The 18911-nt window shown below is 41.3% G+C and overlaps 1 protein-coding gene across 7 annotated transcripts in view; it reads right to left on the bottom strand.

Annotated features, from left to right (window-relative positions):
- LOC100650714 (RNA-binding protein Musashi homolog Rbp6) overlaps nt 1-18911 on the bottom strand; it is a 777530-nt gene that overhangs the window by 120430 nt on the left and 638189 nt on the right. The gene's annotated exons all lie outside the window — the stretch shown is intronic.

Raw genomic sequence — 18911 nt, 5'->3', positions numbered from 1 at the left:
TCGTAAAGTTTCATTGTGTTATAATAAAGTTATAAATTGTTAGAAAGATTAAGTCTGATAAAAGAGAGTCACGGAGTGTTATTTTTATAATACTACTATTTTGAACGCTATTGAAACTTTAAAATATCACATAGCTAGATCATGTAGTCTTCTAATTATTTCGAACACTTTAGCTACGAAGAAGAGAAGAACGATATAATGATTACTGTCTTAAATATCTTTACCTAAAATACCTTGTGACGCAAGAGATTATTTCTTTAAATAGACACTAAAAATCCAGCTCTTTGTATATTTAGTAGAGCTTAATGGAATAACATGAAGCATTTACGAGCAAACTTAACAGGAAGATGATAGCTTGTTCAAAATATATTCTAATTATACACCAAAATAGATAAGTTACATCAATTATTGCAATAATAGAGTAAATAATAAAAACTATCGGTTACTTATAGCAACTGTGTCAATAATAAATTCTTTCAATCTCTCGAATTTCTTCCGTCAATCTTTTCATTTTCCTCATTTCAATCTTTTGACGGTATTCATATAAAGTATTCCTGAAGACTAGAAAAGACTAAAATAGCTGGGAAATGAAAGTAGCGAAAAATATTAAGTATAAAGTTATTATACAATAATGAGCTTTCTTACGTCATAAAATTCCAAAACAGTACACATCTCCCATAAAATAAAAACAGTAACATCAATTCGATGCTATCATGTGTTCTTCCATGAATCCAATTCAGAATCATCTTTGCGCGACAATCTTACCATCGCGACCGCTTACAAATTTAAATTCTGTAAATGTCTGTAGAATCATGAATTTCATGACTGCATACGAAGCGTATGCATCATGCTCCTTGCAATCAAGCCTTTTTAGAATCGTGGCCTGACAAGCGACTAGACGCGAGAAGAAAAAGGGACAAGTAGCGCGGAACGAGCAAACGTGCGTTGATTTCGAGGCTGTTCCCAGGGGACTAGTCGCGACCTTAACTTCAGCTGTGTCGGAAAACGGCACGCGTGAGTGCTTGACCAAATTTAGTATGTACCCTCGGAGGGCAATTTGGTCACGGAATCCGATGGACGTTGTGAACGTGGACACATACACAAAATGCAGCCAGCAACGCGTTCCCATGGATAGCCATAGGTCGACCATCATCCGCGGAGACTCATAATCCGGAGAGTTCGTTTCCTGCTGGTGGCTGACGACACGGTGGATCGTAAAGCGGCGTCCGGCGTGATTAAAACGCAACGTTCTGTCCCTTTTCGCGGTTAAACGACTCTCGTGGACAATGGCGAGCAGGCTGCGATAAGTATTTAACCGGAGGACCAGGAGAGATGCTTTACGGGATCTCGTAAAACCGCTTCATCGTCGAACAGTTTGATCCGTTGAAGCTGGTGTGCTAGTTTAGTCGTGAAATCACCTTTTGAAAGAGCGACCAAGTATTTTAGAAAATATAGAGATGAAAGGTATAAAGATAAAGTGGAAACCACAGACGAGTAACATGACGAGCCGTTCTTGTTTAGAAGGCTAATTTTAAAATACAATATGTCGTTGAACAATTCTACATCAAAACTATCTTTCTATCCGATTCTGGATTAAATAAGCAATATCTGTTTTTGCTGTGATTGGCGTAGCCGGAAATATTTCTACGTTCAAAGGTGTAGGTTCTACTACATTAAATTAAACGATAATTGAAAGAACTGGACAAGGAAGATCGCAATTCGAGAGGTGACGGAATCGAATCTATCGAAGTTATTTTACGGTTAATAAGACGAGTGACAGTGTTAGAAAATCTAGCGAGAAGGAGAAGAAGAAATTGGAGCCAAGGGATTACGTCCCGAAAAAAGCTGCCCTTTATTGGATAACCCGTAGATCTTAAAAATTTTAAGTCTTCCGGTGTAAAAAGTAGTTCCGACCTTGTGTTTTTTCTTTCCTTGTACACCCTTTAACGTGTATAACATTTATTCTCTGCGAGAAGAACGAAAAAAGAAAGGCAACCAGAAAAGAGAGAGAAAGAGAATGAAACGGGGAAATTTATGGGGAATCTTTAGGGTCGAGAACATTTAATGACAATCTAACAAAACGACCTTTATTTTGCTGAGTGGTAAGCACAGTTTTCGATGTTTCCACTGGAAAGCTCTTGCCTCGTTCCTTTTGCACGTTTCACCTCCATCCGTCTCTATCCCCTTTGCTCTCTTTTCTTCTTGTTCATCCATTCTTCCCTTCTCTCTCTGTCTTGCTTTCTGCCGGTTCTCCATCCCAGCATAGCAGACGAGTAATCCAGGAATAATGAACAGCCAGCTGTCACTCGCAATACCCGCTCTTCCAGCAAATACGACTCTTGACGAGTTTGCGCAACTTCTGGCCTAGCTGTTCCCAGGGAGGAAGACGAGAGCGAAAGAGGGCGAATTCGAGAAGAAAAAACTGCTGACCTATGATCGTATACTGCTCGGAAATCAAATTTACTTTCCGGCTGACTTTTTGAATATCCAACTTCTGTCATTGCTTCGCGACACGATCTTCACCGGCGTAAATTTTATTCCGAGTCGCGGCAAGCGATTTCCCAGTGACGAAAACTTTTATCGCGTCGCGAAACAATCAAGATCGTCTGAATCGTATCGAAAAGTTTCTCTTGCAAATTTAAACGTAGCTTCGAACGTATTTTCGAACAGCGCTTCCAGCACTTCCGACGCTGCTTGACATGCTTAAAGTTTCATGTTCCCTCTCATCCACGCATCGTGTATTGTTCTTCCGTTTAGCAGCCAACAAACGAGAGAAAGAAAGAGCGAAATTACGTTAAAGATCTTGTGTTGCACCGGTTTCATAAATTTTGTTGATTAATGCGTTTCAGTGTATCCTGTGCAACTATTCGAAGCAATTTCCTGTTCGTCTTTGTTCGCGCTACGGGTCTAATCCGAACTGGTTTTGCCGGCAGTTAACGAAGTTTTCATTAGTCGTGCTCCTGGCAATGCCGCTAAATTGCTGTTCTCGTTTAGCTTTTGCTCATTTTGAAATTCCAAACTACCGTGCCGCTGCAACGCTGTTAATATCGATAATCGTCTTCGTTACGAAACCTCCAATTACCTGCAAATATTAATCAGCCTCCCGTGATGTTACACACGTCAACTTAATCGACACCTACCACACTTCTCCGTATGACGAGATCGTTTTGGTGCAATATAATGATTAACCTTGTGAAAGTAATATAAAGTATAGTAATAAAAAGGTATCGCAGTAAATATCTTATAGCTTCCATATATATATATTTTTTTTTTTTCAGATTGGTTTCCAATTTTACCAATGTCATCATGATGGTCTTGTCTCATTACAGTGTAAATTGTTTTATACATTACATGTAAGTGTTCAAATACTTTCGTAATTCACTGCACATCATTTTATTACTATCAATAAATGTAAACATTATATTAACGAAAATATGGCTAATATTAACGTTAACAACAAACTGATGTCATAAAATCTTATTAAAAATATATTAATTTTGATCCTACAGAGCGTATTCTCCATCACAGGAAAATCAAAGACACATTGATAAAAGTGGAGAATCCACCCCTTTAAAATACTTTTCATTTCACCCCAATGTGACTTTCTGTTGCCAAGATATTGTCGTTCGAAGCGGAACGTAATGTTTAATGTTTCGATATAGCTGTCTCTTTCGCATGATCAGTTCTCTCTTTCGCTCTCCTTCACTGACCTGCCTGCAGTGCAGCACATATGCGCTGATCAGTGATAAGCACCGAGTTAGGATATTTTTTACTATTACTATTAGCGACATACGCACTTCCAGAAAAAAAGTAGGTCACGATGCATCTGGTTGTCATTCACTTACCTCTATACTTTATATGCTTTATTCGCTTGTCCTTTGAAATTCTGTATCTCGGGAACAGATTAAGATATCGAGATGAAACAAAAAGCATTTTAAAGTGCACGTTTTCCTTTATCCCCTGAAATGATTGATGTCTATGATTTTGCAATTTTTCTGCGTGTATTTTTTGATCAAAGTTGCCATTCAATAAGAATGTGCTCGTATTCAGAAGAAATTTACGAAATTTATTCAAAGTGAAAAAGTTGAGTTAAAATTGAATCTTTTTAGAGTATGTAATACATTATGTATAAATGTAATACATTATGTGTAATGCAAGGATAATAATCATACAATGGTGGTAGTTAAATTAACCAAACGATTAAAGTTCCCATTCTGGTTTGCTTTAAACAGTAATAAAAATTGCACAAGTAAATTTTGAGATGTATTCCACACATTGTTACAGGCTACTATTACGAGGATAGAACAGTTTTTACTTAAATGTGGCGATTATCTCTCTCTTTTATATTCGTTCCCATAGCCACACTCGCAACGCTGTTACACAACGGTAGACCTTACATTTTTGACGCGTAGCTTGATTTTCAAAAGACCATAAAACACATGCGAGCTTACTCATTTTTTAACGCGACATTTTATGAATCTGTTCGCTTGTTTTCAGTGAGTTCACATAATGTAAGAACTGTTCCATTTGTAACTCAATTACTTGTTGTGAATTTGCTTTATAAAATTTTAGTTTTAGGTTTTTACTCCGTGAAATTTTACTTTCATTACAAAATTTTATTATAATTAAAGAATTATAATATTTCTCAATTGTCTCAAATTATTTCACTTTCAAGTTATCTAAGGAATAATAAAATATAAAAAAATTCTGCTTGAACATTTCATCCTAACGATGTTATATAAAATTCATATCACTGAATTCGGTGTATTTCAGTTCGTGACGAATAGCGAATGTGAAATTCGTCACGTTTTAAAAGAAAATGTAACAGGAAATCTGGTTCCAGGGTATGATGACGATTTCGAAGCTGAAAATGATTGAGCAGCTATCGCATATTGCTTCGAGTTAGCATGCAGAGGTTTCGCAAAACCTGTTAGATAAAATTCAGAACTATTCAGAACTACTCAGAATTCAGGACCTTGTCATCCTCGTAAAATGAAGCAAACGAGAGATCGATATATTTCGACCTATAAGCATATCTTCAGCTTCGATACCGAAGATCGGAAAGTACGTTTTAACGAGGCGCTTGCAGTCTCAAAATACGAATGTCAACGAAAATATCTGCTAGTTGCTCCGAATCTAAACGATATTACATAGTGAAGATAAATTGAAAATAGTTTGATTCATGATGTGAATTTTATATTATACATAGTGAAAATAAATTGAAAATAGTTGATTTATGATTTAAATTCTATATTATACACGTATTATATATAAATTAAATTGTACATTTATTTGTAATTTGATTATGAAGATCAACTTGTACTTATATCATAAATATAAGACAAGCATTAACCGAGATACGTGAAAAGTATTTAATCTACTGCTACTGAATTAAAATAAATATTATTAAAATTTGAAACTGGACCCATTAGCACGTATTAGAATTTCCCGCCAGTTTTCTGCGGCCGTATATTTTTAATATTTTCCAACTAACTTTTAAACGCGTAATCGTCGAATAATAAGCAAATACATTTTACGATTTTGATTGACGGTGCGAGAACCACGAAAACGGGACTCGGAAACAAGGCGAAACTTATAATTCATGGTATCGCTTGAATAAAGCATGACCGCGAAGCGAATTCCACGTTTTACAATTTTCACGCGCGAGTATTGTCGTGTTTAGTCAAACGAAATTGGGAACACGATACAACGGTCGAGTCAACTTTTACGCCGTTCCACCGTTACACGGCGGCACTCGAGTACAATGAACATATTTTTCGCGTTGTTTCCAGGGATTCAACGGGGACTCTTGTTTCATTTACATAGCCGGGTGGAGCGACTGAATTTAATAATCGATACAACGTTAACGGATCGACGAAACGTTCTACCCATTGATGTATGTGGGTTCATCGATGAATCGAACGATCCGTGAGCGTGTTTCGTAATTTCAACGACGGCGGAAAGAATCCTTGAACAATCACAAACCGATAACATCGATAGTGGCCAAGTCGAACGCGAGAATCGAATTCTCTCTTTCTCTTCCATTCTTTAGTAGTACGAGTCGCGTTTTCAAGTTTACCTCAGGTCGGTGCTCGCGTGTATCGCGAAATTGGATCAGTGAATAATTAGAAAATTAATTAACGATTCACGAAGGGTCGCTGCACACCCTATCTTCATCTCAGCAGTACATTGTTTATCAGTGGGAAGGAGGGTGAGCGACGCAAAAAAGCGAGATGCGCGCAAGCTGGGCGCGCAAGCTGGGCGCGCAAGCTGGGCGCGCAATAAAAGAGGCCACATACACCGATAGAGAAAGAATGAGAAAGAACGCGAGAGAGAATGAACGAGAAATAGGGGGGAAACGGACGTAACGAACATTGCGCTTATTTATTCGGCCGTTTTTCATCCGTGGCGCGCGGGGTTACTTCGATACCTCGACAACGGATGGCTCTCCGACCTGTCTGCCGCGCGCTTGACACAGATACACATCCAGCACACTTTTTAATTCTGTTTTAATCTCCGAGTTATTGCTACTCCAGAGCTCGCACCGGAGTTTCCTCCCATTCATCTCGGTATCTCAAACACACCGTATATATGATTCCGCGCCAACGACGGGAATAATGGACCGCGGATACGCGCGCGAGATCCAGCTTCTCTATAATGCAGTCATTGCAGCTGATACAGAGATGCGAACGAATACACGGGACTTCTCTTATTTTCCATCTTTTTTCTTTCCTATGTCACACTGGTAGTTTTGTCACGACGACGACATCACGCGGTACAAGCAATAATCGACTCAAAGAAATTTCGAGAAAACGTACCGCCGACTCTTTTCCACAACACTCTTCCTCCTCGTCCCTGTTGTCTTCGAGAAAACAATACTACACCGCGGTGAACGCTCGTGCGCGTCTGTTTGATTAAAAAATATATCGTAGCTTCTTTTTCTGCATGCACCGCTGTCAGGATTTCGAGTCGAGATATTAATATACCTGAAGCAGGTTTTACTCAGTGTGCTTGCGCGCCACGCTACTACTTACCGTAATTGTTCAAACGCGAGGTATCGTCGAAGATTAATGTTACTTCTGGGATCGGGTTAACTTGGTGCAACGCGAATCTCTGGTTCCCGTAACCGTGCACTCGCGTAACCACATTGTAGAACACGCCCGAAGAATGTGTATGGAGGTATACAGCAGAGCTACTATGTTTTGCGTTTGATGTAATTTCACTGGTTTCGTGACCGTTTGAGCGAAAGCGTGTCTACAGCTGCAGGGTTCAGAGTAATGGAATTTCTGTATTGAGGAGAATTAGGAAATTTCCTCAGAGGTTTTAGTTCGATTTTCCGCCAGCAATGAGGCTTTTCATTAAAGATAAAGAGATCGTATCATGAAATACAATATAAGTATAATCTTTATACTCTAATAGAAACCTATTTCTTTTAATTCATAACAGTTGAAATACACGATTACAAGCTTGAAAGATATAATGCACTCAATGCCAACAAAAAATCAAACGATAACGCATTTGCAAGTCAGAAAAATGTATAATGTATTCAGGATTTAAAGATTGGATGATGGCGCTCTCGAAGCTCCAAAAATGGAATGACAATTCAGCACTCGAACCTCTAAGAATCGGAAAAGAACGCACAAAACTATGAAAGTACAACTAACTATCTAAAGATTGCGCCTTCCTTAACTCGTATGATTTTCAAAACTATTCTCGCGACACAGCAGCTGTGTCGAGCGCGAGTTTAATTTCCGTCTGGCGTAACGCCGTCGACGATCATGATCGTCTCACCCTGGACTCTTTCCCTCGTCGAGCGTTAAACACGCCATGGGCACACAGAGACGAACACTCTACCCTTCGATCAACAGAGGCTAACAGCAATGAAGCAAGGGGTTCATATGTTCGGCCGTTTGACAGCGAAGCGTTTAAACGCGAAATGCGATCGGTTAAGTGCACCAATCACGGGCAGAGCGTTCGAGAGAGTCAAATAGAGCTTGGAATTCGAAATCGCGTCGTCATACTCCGGCGTGAAATTACGAGGATCGCTGGGGATTCCGACAGGGGATCGTTTGAGAGGGGAAAAGAGAGAGAGAGAGAGAGAGAGAGAGAGAGAGCAAGAGAATTCATGAATAATCGCGAGGAAGAAAATTTTGGGCTCAAGTTGAAGGTCGATGAAATAAGCGTGTGCAGAGGGAACGTTTAGGATTAGTGCAATACACGTGGATTGTTTACACGTTGTATTAAGCGGTAACTCCACTGTACACTCTTCCATTAAATTGCGCTCTTGCGGCAAGACTGGGACTTCTTCGAAAGCCCGCCGAAGCTGCTCCAACGTTCTTGTATTGTTTGGCTTATTGCATGGATTGGTTAGGATTAACTTTCTACCCCATTCGTGCTGCAAGTCAGCTTCAAAATAAGATTTTTTCTAACAACATTACATATTCATCAGGTCCATCTTTAATACAAGTTATATGTATTAGGTTACTATTCATGCTATATACTAACTTTTTACTAAATTCACATTTCGTAACTTTTTATGTAGCTCCTACACTACGCTTCTAGGCATTTTCTACACGAGGTGTTCAAATACTTTCACGAGCCCTGGTATACATTCCCAAATTTCATTCCTCTCACGACTCATTCTGACCTCTCTGAGATTCCTAAATCTCGTCGATTCCAAAACAAATTGTCGAAATCCTTAGCAGCAATATCCCTCCATCACACAAGTAATATTCGCACCGATTACGGGAATAATCGGCGGAATAACAACCGGAGAAATAATAACAGGCTCTGGCAAATTGAATGGGCTAACATGGTGGAAAAGGATGGTCGGTGAATTCCAACCGCCCGTTTGTAAACCGATCGCGCTCGCGCGCGTGCACGTTATTACGGCGACGTGTTCCATACCAGTTTCCAAAGTTTCAGCCAGCTGTAAAGTCCGCGCGCGGGTAATACGTACGGTCGGATCGATACTTTCCTATCTTCATCGTGCATGAAATGCGCCATATGTCCCTCGGAGCATGATCGAGTCGCCTGGCTACTTGGATACCTCCAACTCGTCCAAAGACTCGCCTCTGAAAGTTCTCCTCGGGCCAGCCGGTCTCGTCCGCTCGATCGATTCGTCGATTCAAAACGAAGGAGCAGAGGCCCGGAAGCGACGCAGCTACCCACACGGATACAAAGGCGGAACGCCTGCAGTCAATGTGAGTAATTCCATTCACCTGCACCCGCCACTAATCGACCGACATCCCGTGCCTCTTTCGCACACCCACACCGATTATAATACCTCCGAACGTCTCGAGATCCGAACGCGAATAGTGATTAAGCTAACGATGGTCGGAGCGTATTCGTTCGTTCGTGATTTCTGTTTCGTATGCTGTGCTCGCATGGGAGATAAGGGAGATAGTCTTTACAACGGCATTTGTATCATGACGCTTGGCTTTATGAGTTAGTCATTTAGGTTAAATAATTTTGTATAAGTAATAATAAGCAAGTAATTTTGGAAGTTTGTTGGTTAGACACCTTGGATATAGATGATGGTTTTACCCATTATATCTATAAACTAGACTAATTATGTTTTTTACAAAAATATTCATGGCAAAGGTTCATGTAAAAAAGAAAAAACAGATGGTTTTCTAAGCACAATCTTCTTTCAGAAGCACGGAGCATTTCGCTTAAGTGCAAAATAAACGGAATGCCGCGCTCCTCATCGGTTCTTCAGTAACCCTATTGCTTTCCAGCGTATGTACACTCGCTAAGAGCCGGCCAGATCCCATTGAATAGTAACATGTACAGAAACGGTGTGTTTGGTAATGAATATTTATGCATCTTCAGTTGAAACTTAACGAGGAGAGAGAGAGAGAGAGAGAGAGAGAGAATCACATAGACTGATCGAGGATGCAATTTGCGCCGTTCTACTTGCCGGATTCAATCCGGATTCTTCCTAGTTGAATTCGTCTTGCTCCTATCGAGTCAGGGAAAGAGAAGACGAGATCCTTGAAATATTTAAAGAAATTTCATTTATCTGAGCTTGGTGTATCTTCAACGGATGTCCTTATCTCCGATCCTCAGTTCTCGCGAGGCCGTTTCTCTACCCTCGTTGAGGAAAGAGCGGTCGAGCTCGTGGCACGAACTATTTCCCTCGGTTTCGTCTGAATATTTCTTCGTTTTTCGTCGGCGACATTTCCTCCCGGCTCGGTAAGCGAGCCGAGCGCGACCTGCAGGGCCTGCTGCTCGAAATGCATGCATCTGGAACGACCACGCCTGGAGGGTGTCGGCGACGGGCTGCGAGACGGGAGCTAGAAAAGAGGAATTGCGCGAAGCAGGACGACGTCGTCGGCTATGACAACGACGACGACGACTCGAGAGGGCCACTTACGTTTGAATTTTAAATTCTCCCCTCTGGATGGAAGATTTTCCGCAGGCGAGGCACAGGGAGGCGGCAAAAGAAGGAGGACACCTCGGCGATGGATTAAGCTCGCCGAAGCACGAACGAGACGAAGGGGTCAAGTTGGCTCGGATGAGATCAGCATTCTGGATAGCGAACATAGACGGGTAGAACGAAAAGGACGGAAGAAACCCAAAGGAAAGGACGGAGAAGAGCGTGTGCGCGAGCCACAGATCTACGAGAGAGACACTTCGCGACCTTCCGGGCCTCTGCACACCGCTCCAACCGATCCACTCTTCCCCTTTTCTTCTCGCTACACTGAGAAATCGACGCCCTCCGCCTTTCATCCTCCTTATTCTCCTTCTTCTTCCTCTTTTCTCGCTTCTTCTCAATTCCGTGCTTCAAATTCTTCTCTCCTCTACAACCTTCAATTCCTCTCTCTTCTCTTGCACTTCTCTCAAAACTCAGCCTTCATGTCGCGAGCCGCGCTCGAACGATCCTCTTTTTATCCGGCATTGAAAGAGCGCAGATAAATAGGGGCGGAAATTCGTGAGATAGCTTCGACCCAATGCAGGTCCACGAAATTGCAGCCCGGGCGGCTCAATTCAATCGTGCGAGAAACTCACGCTACCGATGCTTCGCGCGAGCTTCCCAAAGATGTGTACGAAAAGTAGAGGATGGAGATCGAGGCTATATGGGAAATACGTTTACGTCTATTGGATCGTGGATTATACGGTAGACGGAGTGGATTCGATGATAAATATGTGCGACTGTGCGTGGTCGATGCGAGATGATGCGCCGGGAGGAAAGGCGCGAAACGCCGGTGAGAATGAGATTCACCGACGAAATTGGAGAAAAAGGATTACGGTGCTTTACTATCTTCACAAGCCTGACAATAAAAGTTTCCAATCGTGTGTTTGAATTATTGAATCAGAGAAATATTGCACGTTATATGTAATAAAGAGTATTCGTCAAATTATTAACCTTCTAGCTGCATTATTTTTAATTCTTATGTGTTTTTATAGCGATTATTGTCTTTATCAAGTTCTACCTCTTTGAAAATAATACTAAATAATACGAAATTTAATATACCTACTTGGACTTAATTAATTATTGCGTAAATGCTATAATAACTCCAATGACGTGTAAATATTTTCTATAGCTACTACATATATTCAGGAATATTTGAAGTAAAATATCAATTATGATTCTTTCTACTTGATTTCACCAAGAACTTAAAGAAGGAATCCTTAACCAATACCTTTCTGCCTTCGATCTCCGTATATTCCGTATATTCTACTGAATTTGTATCATTCAACGAGAAAATATTAATAGAGGAAAGGAGGGAAAGCGAGGAAACTTAAGCAGTAGTATCTCGACGATTTCATATCGAGGAGACGGGTCGAGGTTCGATGCAATCGCGCGCGAAATGCGCGCTGCGTCTGGCAGTTGGTTAAATCGCTCTAACCCAGTGGAAAGAGAAGGAAAAAGAAAAGGAACCTATAGAACAGCATAACGATGGGAAAGAAAATCGTGAGAGCGACGTGACAAAGGAAACGAGGGAAAAGTGGCGGGACCGTCTTCTGCGTTTCAATATTTTAGAATCTTTCGCTCTTTTTTCCTTTCTCTTCTCTTAGACACGCAACAATTCTCTTCGAATATAGCGGACAGTCGTAATGTAGGTGACAATTGGAGCGTGTCAATGCTCCATTCCAAGATTTCAATAGCAGGAAAGAACCTCCCTCAGTGCACCGGTTTCTCTTTTCTATCCGAAAACCGTCTGAATTACATTATGTACATCGTACGCCAGCAGTCACGTTCTCTATCTCGCTGATAAAGATTCGTCATCTCGTCTCGTGGATCTGGAGACAAGGAAATCGCAGAAAGTTCGAAAGAGAGATGTTGCTCGTCGTAAAATCTCAGAGATCCATCTCATTTTCTGAGATACAACGTCGCGTGTCGTTCGCGTTCACGGATGGTGTGTACATAGGACGAAGTTTGTTTTTGCATCAATCGAGCTTTATTTTTTTTAGTAAAAGCGGAGATAGGAATATCGACTATTGAAACATGAATGTGATATTAAAAAGGAATTAAAGTTTATTCTGTAAGCCAAGGAAGAATTTTTATTTGTAGGACAATAAAAAGAAGATAGATTTTGAACATCTAGATAACGTTCCTCGAAAAGTTGAATGATTCTTACAATTGTACAAAGTATTTTATTAAGAAATCGCAAAATATCAAAGACAAACTTTAAAGGTATTTACCATAAAATCTTCATTTAGATTCTCCAAAAGATTCTTGGATCATAAAATGACGAGAACTAGTTATTCCTTAATTCTTTTATCTCAGTATTATACCAATCTTTAACTAATTCCAAAGACTGAGGATTTGGTCGACGATCAGATAAACGAACCGCGGGAACTTTTCGTGCTGACCGATAAGACGAGATGCGTTTTCATTTAAAAGGATTGTTGAATTCGGATAGTCCCCGTCGTCGATAATTTTATAAGAAGAAATGGAGGGTAAAATAGGAGACTCGGGAACTAGATACATGTTTAAGTTAAATTCAACGTGGACGAGTTTATGAGCCTTTACTTTATGTAGCATTCAGGGACCTGAAACCACCCATCGTTCAAAAAGTTTCCGAGCAGTGGCTAGTCAACTTTCACGGTGTAGTTTTCGATAGTTTCAACGATGCGCGAAACCGTATTCTGATAGCAGTACTGCGAAGCAGATACTCGCCGTTGCCTGTTCTCAAAAGACGGTGCCTTTGAAATTTCTGTAGCCGATTAAAACCTGGCTACCCTGGCAACAAAGTGGAAAAATATTTCTTGCCTTGCGTAGAGAGCGAGATCCTTCATAAAAGACACGATATTTTCACGAGAGTTCGCATCAAGCTTGTACTCAGCAGGGAAAACTTTTCGACATGCTTCGACGAATACGGGAATTTTTTTTTAACTTTTCTGCGTTCCTTACTTGTCAGGAGCATGTGTTCGCGCCACATTTTCAGAACGTTCACTTCCGTTTCTGATGGTTCTTCAACTCTTATCTCCACTTTAGAGAAACATATTTTTTTCTTTTTAAAGCAGAAAATTATATAAAAGTAGGAAGAAAATACATTTTTCTGTAAAATGAAGAATCATTCGTGATGGAAATTTAGAAGAATAGCAAAAGACCCTATTCCAAAATATAGCTCAGAGACTCAAAAATCGTGTTACCTAGCAACTTTTCTCATTTATGTTTCTAAAACTCAATGAGAGCGACCCAGCGACAGATTCAATTTCAATCTTCGCGACATACTCGCGAATCCTCCTCTTTTCCACGCACAAAATCGCCGTCAATGCGATGTAAACGTTCCATCGCAATGCTCTCTCAGCTTCAGGTTCCACGGGTTTATCGATCGTGGCCGCGCAATTACCAATCAAGAACCGGCAACGCGGAACTCTCCTGTGGAAATCAATCTCAGCTTTCCGCTCGACTACGCGTGGCGGACCGAACCTGCGGTGGCTTATAGACGAACTACGAGAGAAAGGGAAACGGAGAGAGAGGAAGGCGATCTTACGAGTTAGGTGGACGCGCGTTGCACGCAACCGAGAACCAACGGAAACCAAAGCGAATGGTAGAAACAGATTCGAAACTATTTCAGAGCGATCTGCGCGAACCAAGTTGCGAAGTGAAGCGACTGATGCAACTATTCAGAGCAATGGGTGCTTGGGTGCATACATGGGAGAGTTAGAGTCGGGCCACGGGATTTACCGCGCAAATTTGGAGCGCGAATTTCTCCACGCCGGAAACAACGCTACCGCGCCACCGACTTCCGAAACGTCTGATGCCCCCGCGGTTGGGATTACGTCAAACTGGCATAACGTATCCGTCCGGCACGCCGACTGCATAGACTGTAGCTTCGCCAACTTCTCTAGACTTCGCCAGAGATTCTCCTTGTCCAACCTAGGGAAAAGCCTCGGGTAATTGCACCCACACTGCGGACCCTGACCACCAACCTGAGACTGTGATTCCGACCTTCGTTAAGTCAAGACCTTGCGACTGGATTTTCGTCTACCTCGATTACACTATCCACCGAGCCAGAGACACGTCTTTGCGAAATAGTGTTCTTCGTATCGCGAATATACTCATAGTAGGTAAAAGTGATGTAGTAAGGTCATCGGATAGTGGTTAAAGTTTACAATTTTCAATGAAAATGACAAGTAGGTTACAGGTTTAAGTTCATGGCGAAGAACGACGTATTTGTTGGAGCTGCAGTCTAACTCGGAAGTTAGAAGAAACTTCTTTAGGTTTAAATATAGAGTCACTTAGTCAGCGTGTTCGGTAACAGAAATCTAATAAAAGATGCTGAATTTCTAGTCACGTGTAGACGTTGACATGCAATGGTTCGACATGACAAATGGTCTCGCGCATTGACGTATAACTCGCTTATTGAATAATTCAGTAAAAAATTAAGCGCTGTTGCATTTCGAAGATAAGAAGTTGAAGAATACATATTTAACAACTGCCTTCCGCGGGTTCTTCGGATATTCTCTTATAGTTACAAATTTTCAATATTACAAATTCTGACGACGTCTGTCAAGTAGAATCTTCGCTTACATATTAACATTCAAGTGATTATCTCGTTAGCATTTGTTCAGACCTTTAAGCAGCGAAATGCTCTCTGTACTAAATCAAAGATTCAATAGCTATAACCGATTTTGCATTCATATAACTTCGAATGTTTGCCTACAGAAACTTCGTTTATCTTCGTATATTTCTTCTGCAGTTAAACCTAACTACAATCTTTATCCACGGAACATCTTAAGGTAAAGACTCTTATATATATCCCAAAAAGAACAATCGTCGAACAATTCCATAAAAATTGCTGGGTGCGATTTTCCCTGGGGTCGCGTCGAATCTTCCTGCTCGCCGGTGGTGCACGAAAGAGAAGGAGAGATTCAATGAACGATCGAAGAAGCTGGACGCGTTCCTTTGATGCGCGTGTTCACGCATGAGTAGGCAAGTCCTTCTTTTGGACTATTGCCGGTAGGCAATCAACGAAGACCATAGAAGCGGTCCTGGCCGATGCAAGAACACATACGTTCCACCCAGCAGCAATGTGCCAGCAATTTATGACAAGGTACAAGCGCAAACACGTGTACCTGTACCATACATTGGACCGACTAGACTGTATAAACGTGGCTGCATATGTGTAAATGTGTCTGTATGTATTCGTGCGTTCACTTCTGTCTACATATGCAATGTGTACATATATATGTACATATGTATAGATATGTGTATATTCGTATGTAGTTAGACGTGTGTAGGCGAAGGCGAAGTTACGGAACCATGGCTTGCCTCTGCCTTATAGGTGCCCCCTTCCCTATCCTCTTACCCTGCCACCCCCTCGTGTAAGGGTGGAGCTCACGAAGAGAAAATCCTTTGGCCAGCGAAGCTTGGATAATCGCGCCTCCGAGCTATAGTCGCGCCTCTTCGCCGGAGAGGCAAGCACGGCAGAGAGAAGACACGCTTTGCTGCAATTGCAGCGGCTGCCCATCCGCGTGGAAATCATAGCTCGCTGCGGGACTCGAAATTGTCCGGAAACGCTCGGATTCTTCTTTCACCAACGTTTGATGGTGGTGGTCGGTGATGGTGACGACGGAGGCGAGGATAAAGCAGAGAGTAGGGGGGGGGGTTCAACTTCTTCGGAGATTTGAACGTAAAGGGGTCGCCCGTTACCATCGACAACGATCTCTCCTCTCCTTTTGTAATTCCACAAGCAGCTCGGGGCTGGCTCGTTGTTCCGCTCCGTGTCCTCCCAGCGTCGATCCGAGTTGTTCCGATCAAAATCGGATCTGGGTTAGAAAGCACCGTTGAACGACCTTGAACGAATTACAGTTGTTCCTGTCACTATGGTGACTATCCAAAGAACGATTTCGGCTATATGTGATAAGGATAGCTCTTTTTAGTTCTTTTATACTATCATCGACATATGTTTTCTGGATTACCGTACTTCTCGTTATCTAAAGGTATATTTGATTGAAAACTTGTCCATTACAACAACTCATTAAATGTTATCGATGATTTTCATCACATCCTGTTAGCCCTTTAATCTTTGTAGTGATTATAAAGTCTCACTCTTATCAGAAACTAATCATAAAATTACAGATAAACTTTCATCCATTTATATCAATCATTCTTACATATTTCTAATTTGAAAATATTTTTATAAATAAGCGACTCATTTGTTAAAGGTACGAACAAATATTTATGACTTAAATAATTTAACAACAGGACGATTGAGAAATTTTCCTGAATGCTCGATATAAAATAACCTCATTAAGCAATTGGAACACATACTCGACTATATTGTTTCGCGATCACCGGAGCAACGCAGCTGAGAGATAACGAGAAGAGCAAAATAAGAACCATCGCTTCCTGCCCTGTTGATTGCGTCCGAGCTGCTGCTCGCGCATCGTTCACAGAAAATCCAACGATAATCCCCTTAGGGGTCAGAGACCGAGTATGAAAGTACCATATTGTGAAATCTGCCAGAGAGCAGTAATGTTCGAGGTTTGAGGTTCACAGACTCGTCCGACGTTGGATGGTATTAAATGTCATCGCGAGAGAGATTACGCGCCGCTTTGAAAGAGCCTTCATCGTGCCTCTTCCTCCGTCTCTATCCTCTTTCTTCCACTTTCCTCTCTCCTCTCTTTTTTCCGCCGACTCTCTTTCTTCTCCAGAGGTACACCGCTATTTCACCTATTCCTTTTCTGGGTGTCACCCGTTTGCTGAGACGTGCAACGCGAGTTCTCCCCTTTTTGAAGGGTGGTATTCTGACTACCACCCCCGAACATGGCCCAACCTCTCTTTCACTCCCCCTCGAAGCGGCGGCAACCCCCTGTGGCATCGAAGGGAGCCAGCTTTCATATCCCATTTGCCCCTATTTTTCATAAGCGATATTAGAATCTATCACCGAGACCCGGCAGGCACTCCACTGGAGAGCAGAGGGGATGAAATCGAATCGAGGGTTATACGGATCGGAGGGAGAGGTCGGATACCGTTAAAAAAGATAGAGAGGCGCCCGATTATCGGTCCGGTGGGGCACCTCGATCGCTGACGATTATCGACGCCATTCAACCACCGACGTGAATAGATCCAACCTCGCGACAGAAAGATGCTTTCCATTCGTATTCTGTCTTGTTTCCTTGCTCGCTCTATCCCACCTTCCTGTGAGGACCAGACGAAAGTTCAACTACAGTATATATAGAGACTAGCAACGTGATATTTCTTTCATCGTGACGCACGACGTTGGATTGGTACATCGATTGCGATGTTTCTGCTTAGTTTTTAGATTCGTTCTCTATATATAAGTTTGTGCTAAGAAACGTTTGTAATATTTTATACATACGTTACTCGGTAAAACTTTTATATGGCCGTTTGTTTATTTTGTATGAATTGCACTTATTTGTACGAAAATTTGATTAATGGTTGTTTGAATAAACTCTCGCCAGTTTAATCAACATGTCTGAATGTGAACCCCCATTATATGAACAAAGAATCATAAGTGGTATTCTATTGTACTCTATCCATGTCTGAAAAAGACGTAAATCTCCTAGATGATCGTAGCATTAATTAATTCTTTCTAGTTTGAGTGAATATGAATTTGTTAAGTGTGAATAAAGAATTAGATATATCTTTATGAATTTATTCTTCACCCCCATGCGCTAGTTTATCATTATTAATCTACGAATAAAAGGTTAATAAGCATAGACCAAGTTCCAGTCAAGCATGGCTCCATATAACTTCACTAGAACTCCATATAACTACCGAAGGAATACAATATTATTTCGAACGATTTCAATGAAGCGACTCAGACTGAATATCGTATCCATCATCTACGAATGTATAGTAAAGACAGTAATTGATAACACCCCGTACAAATTACTGGTATTAAAAGAAAATTATTTATGTCATCTAGCAGAAGGAAGTTCGAAACGAAAGCTAGTTTCCTTGATAGCACTGCTCGTTTCGTAACAATTTATTCTTATCGCTGCTTATCTCTCAATCTACGCTATCGCTTCACTAAGACGGAAACGTGCGGTGCCGCGCAAGACATTCAGAACGACCTTCGCTAGTTCAAAAGAAAGCGTACGATAACAGATGGTGTTATGCAAATTTCAAAGACGCCCTCAGTTCCCCCTCTTTTCTTTTTCTCTTCTTTCCTTTCCTTTTCTTCCCTTTTCTTTTTTACTCAATTCTGCTCAGCTTCTAATCGAGCTGCGATGAATTTACATTTTTCGTATTTTCCATCGCGAACGAAATTCTTTTAGTCGTTTGTACACGTGGTACGCGAGCCGGATGTAAATGCTCACCGTTTCGATTCCTGACACGCGTCCCCTTCTTTTATTCTTTATGCTAATCGTGCTTGAATAAAAGTCTGCGTAACCGACCACTGCAACCAACATACTGTTATGCGTGACGCGGTCCACTGAAATTCGAAGATACTATCGCGTTTATGAGTTTGCGAAATTTTAAC

The sequence above is a fragment of the Bombus terrestris genome, chromosome 2 (assembly GCF_910591885.1).
Source record: "Bombus terrestris chromosome 2, iyBomTerr1.2, whole genome shotgun sequence".
NCBI lineage: Eukaryota > Metazoa > Arthropoda > Insecta > Hymenoptera > Apidae > Bombus > Bombus terrestris.
This window is presented reverse-complemented; position numbering and strand designations above follow the sequence as displayed.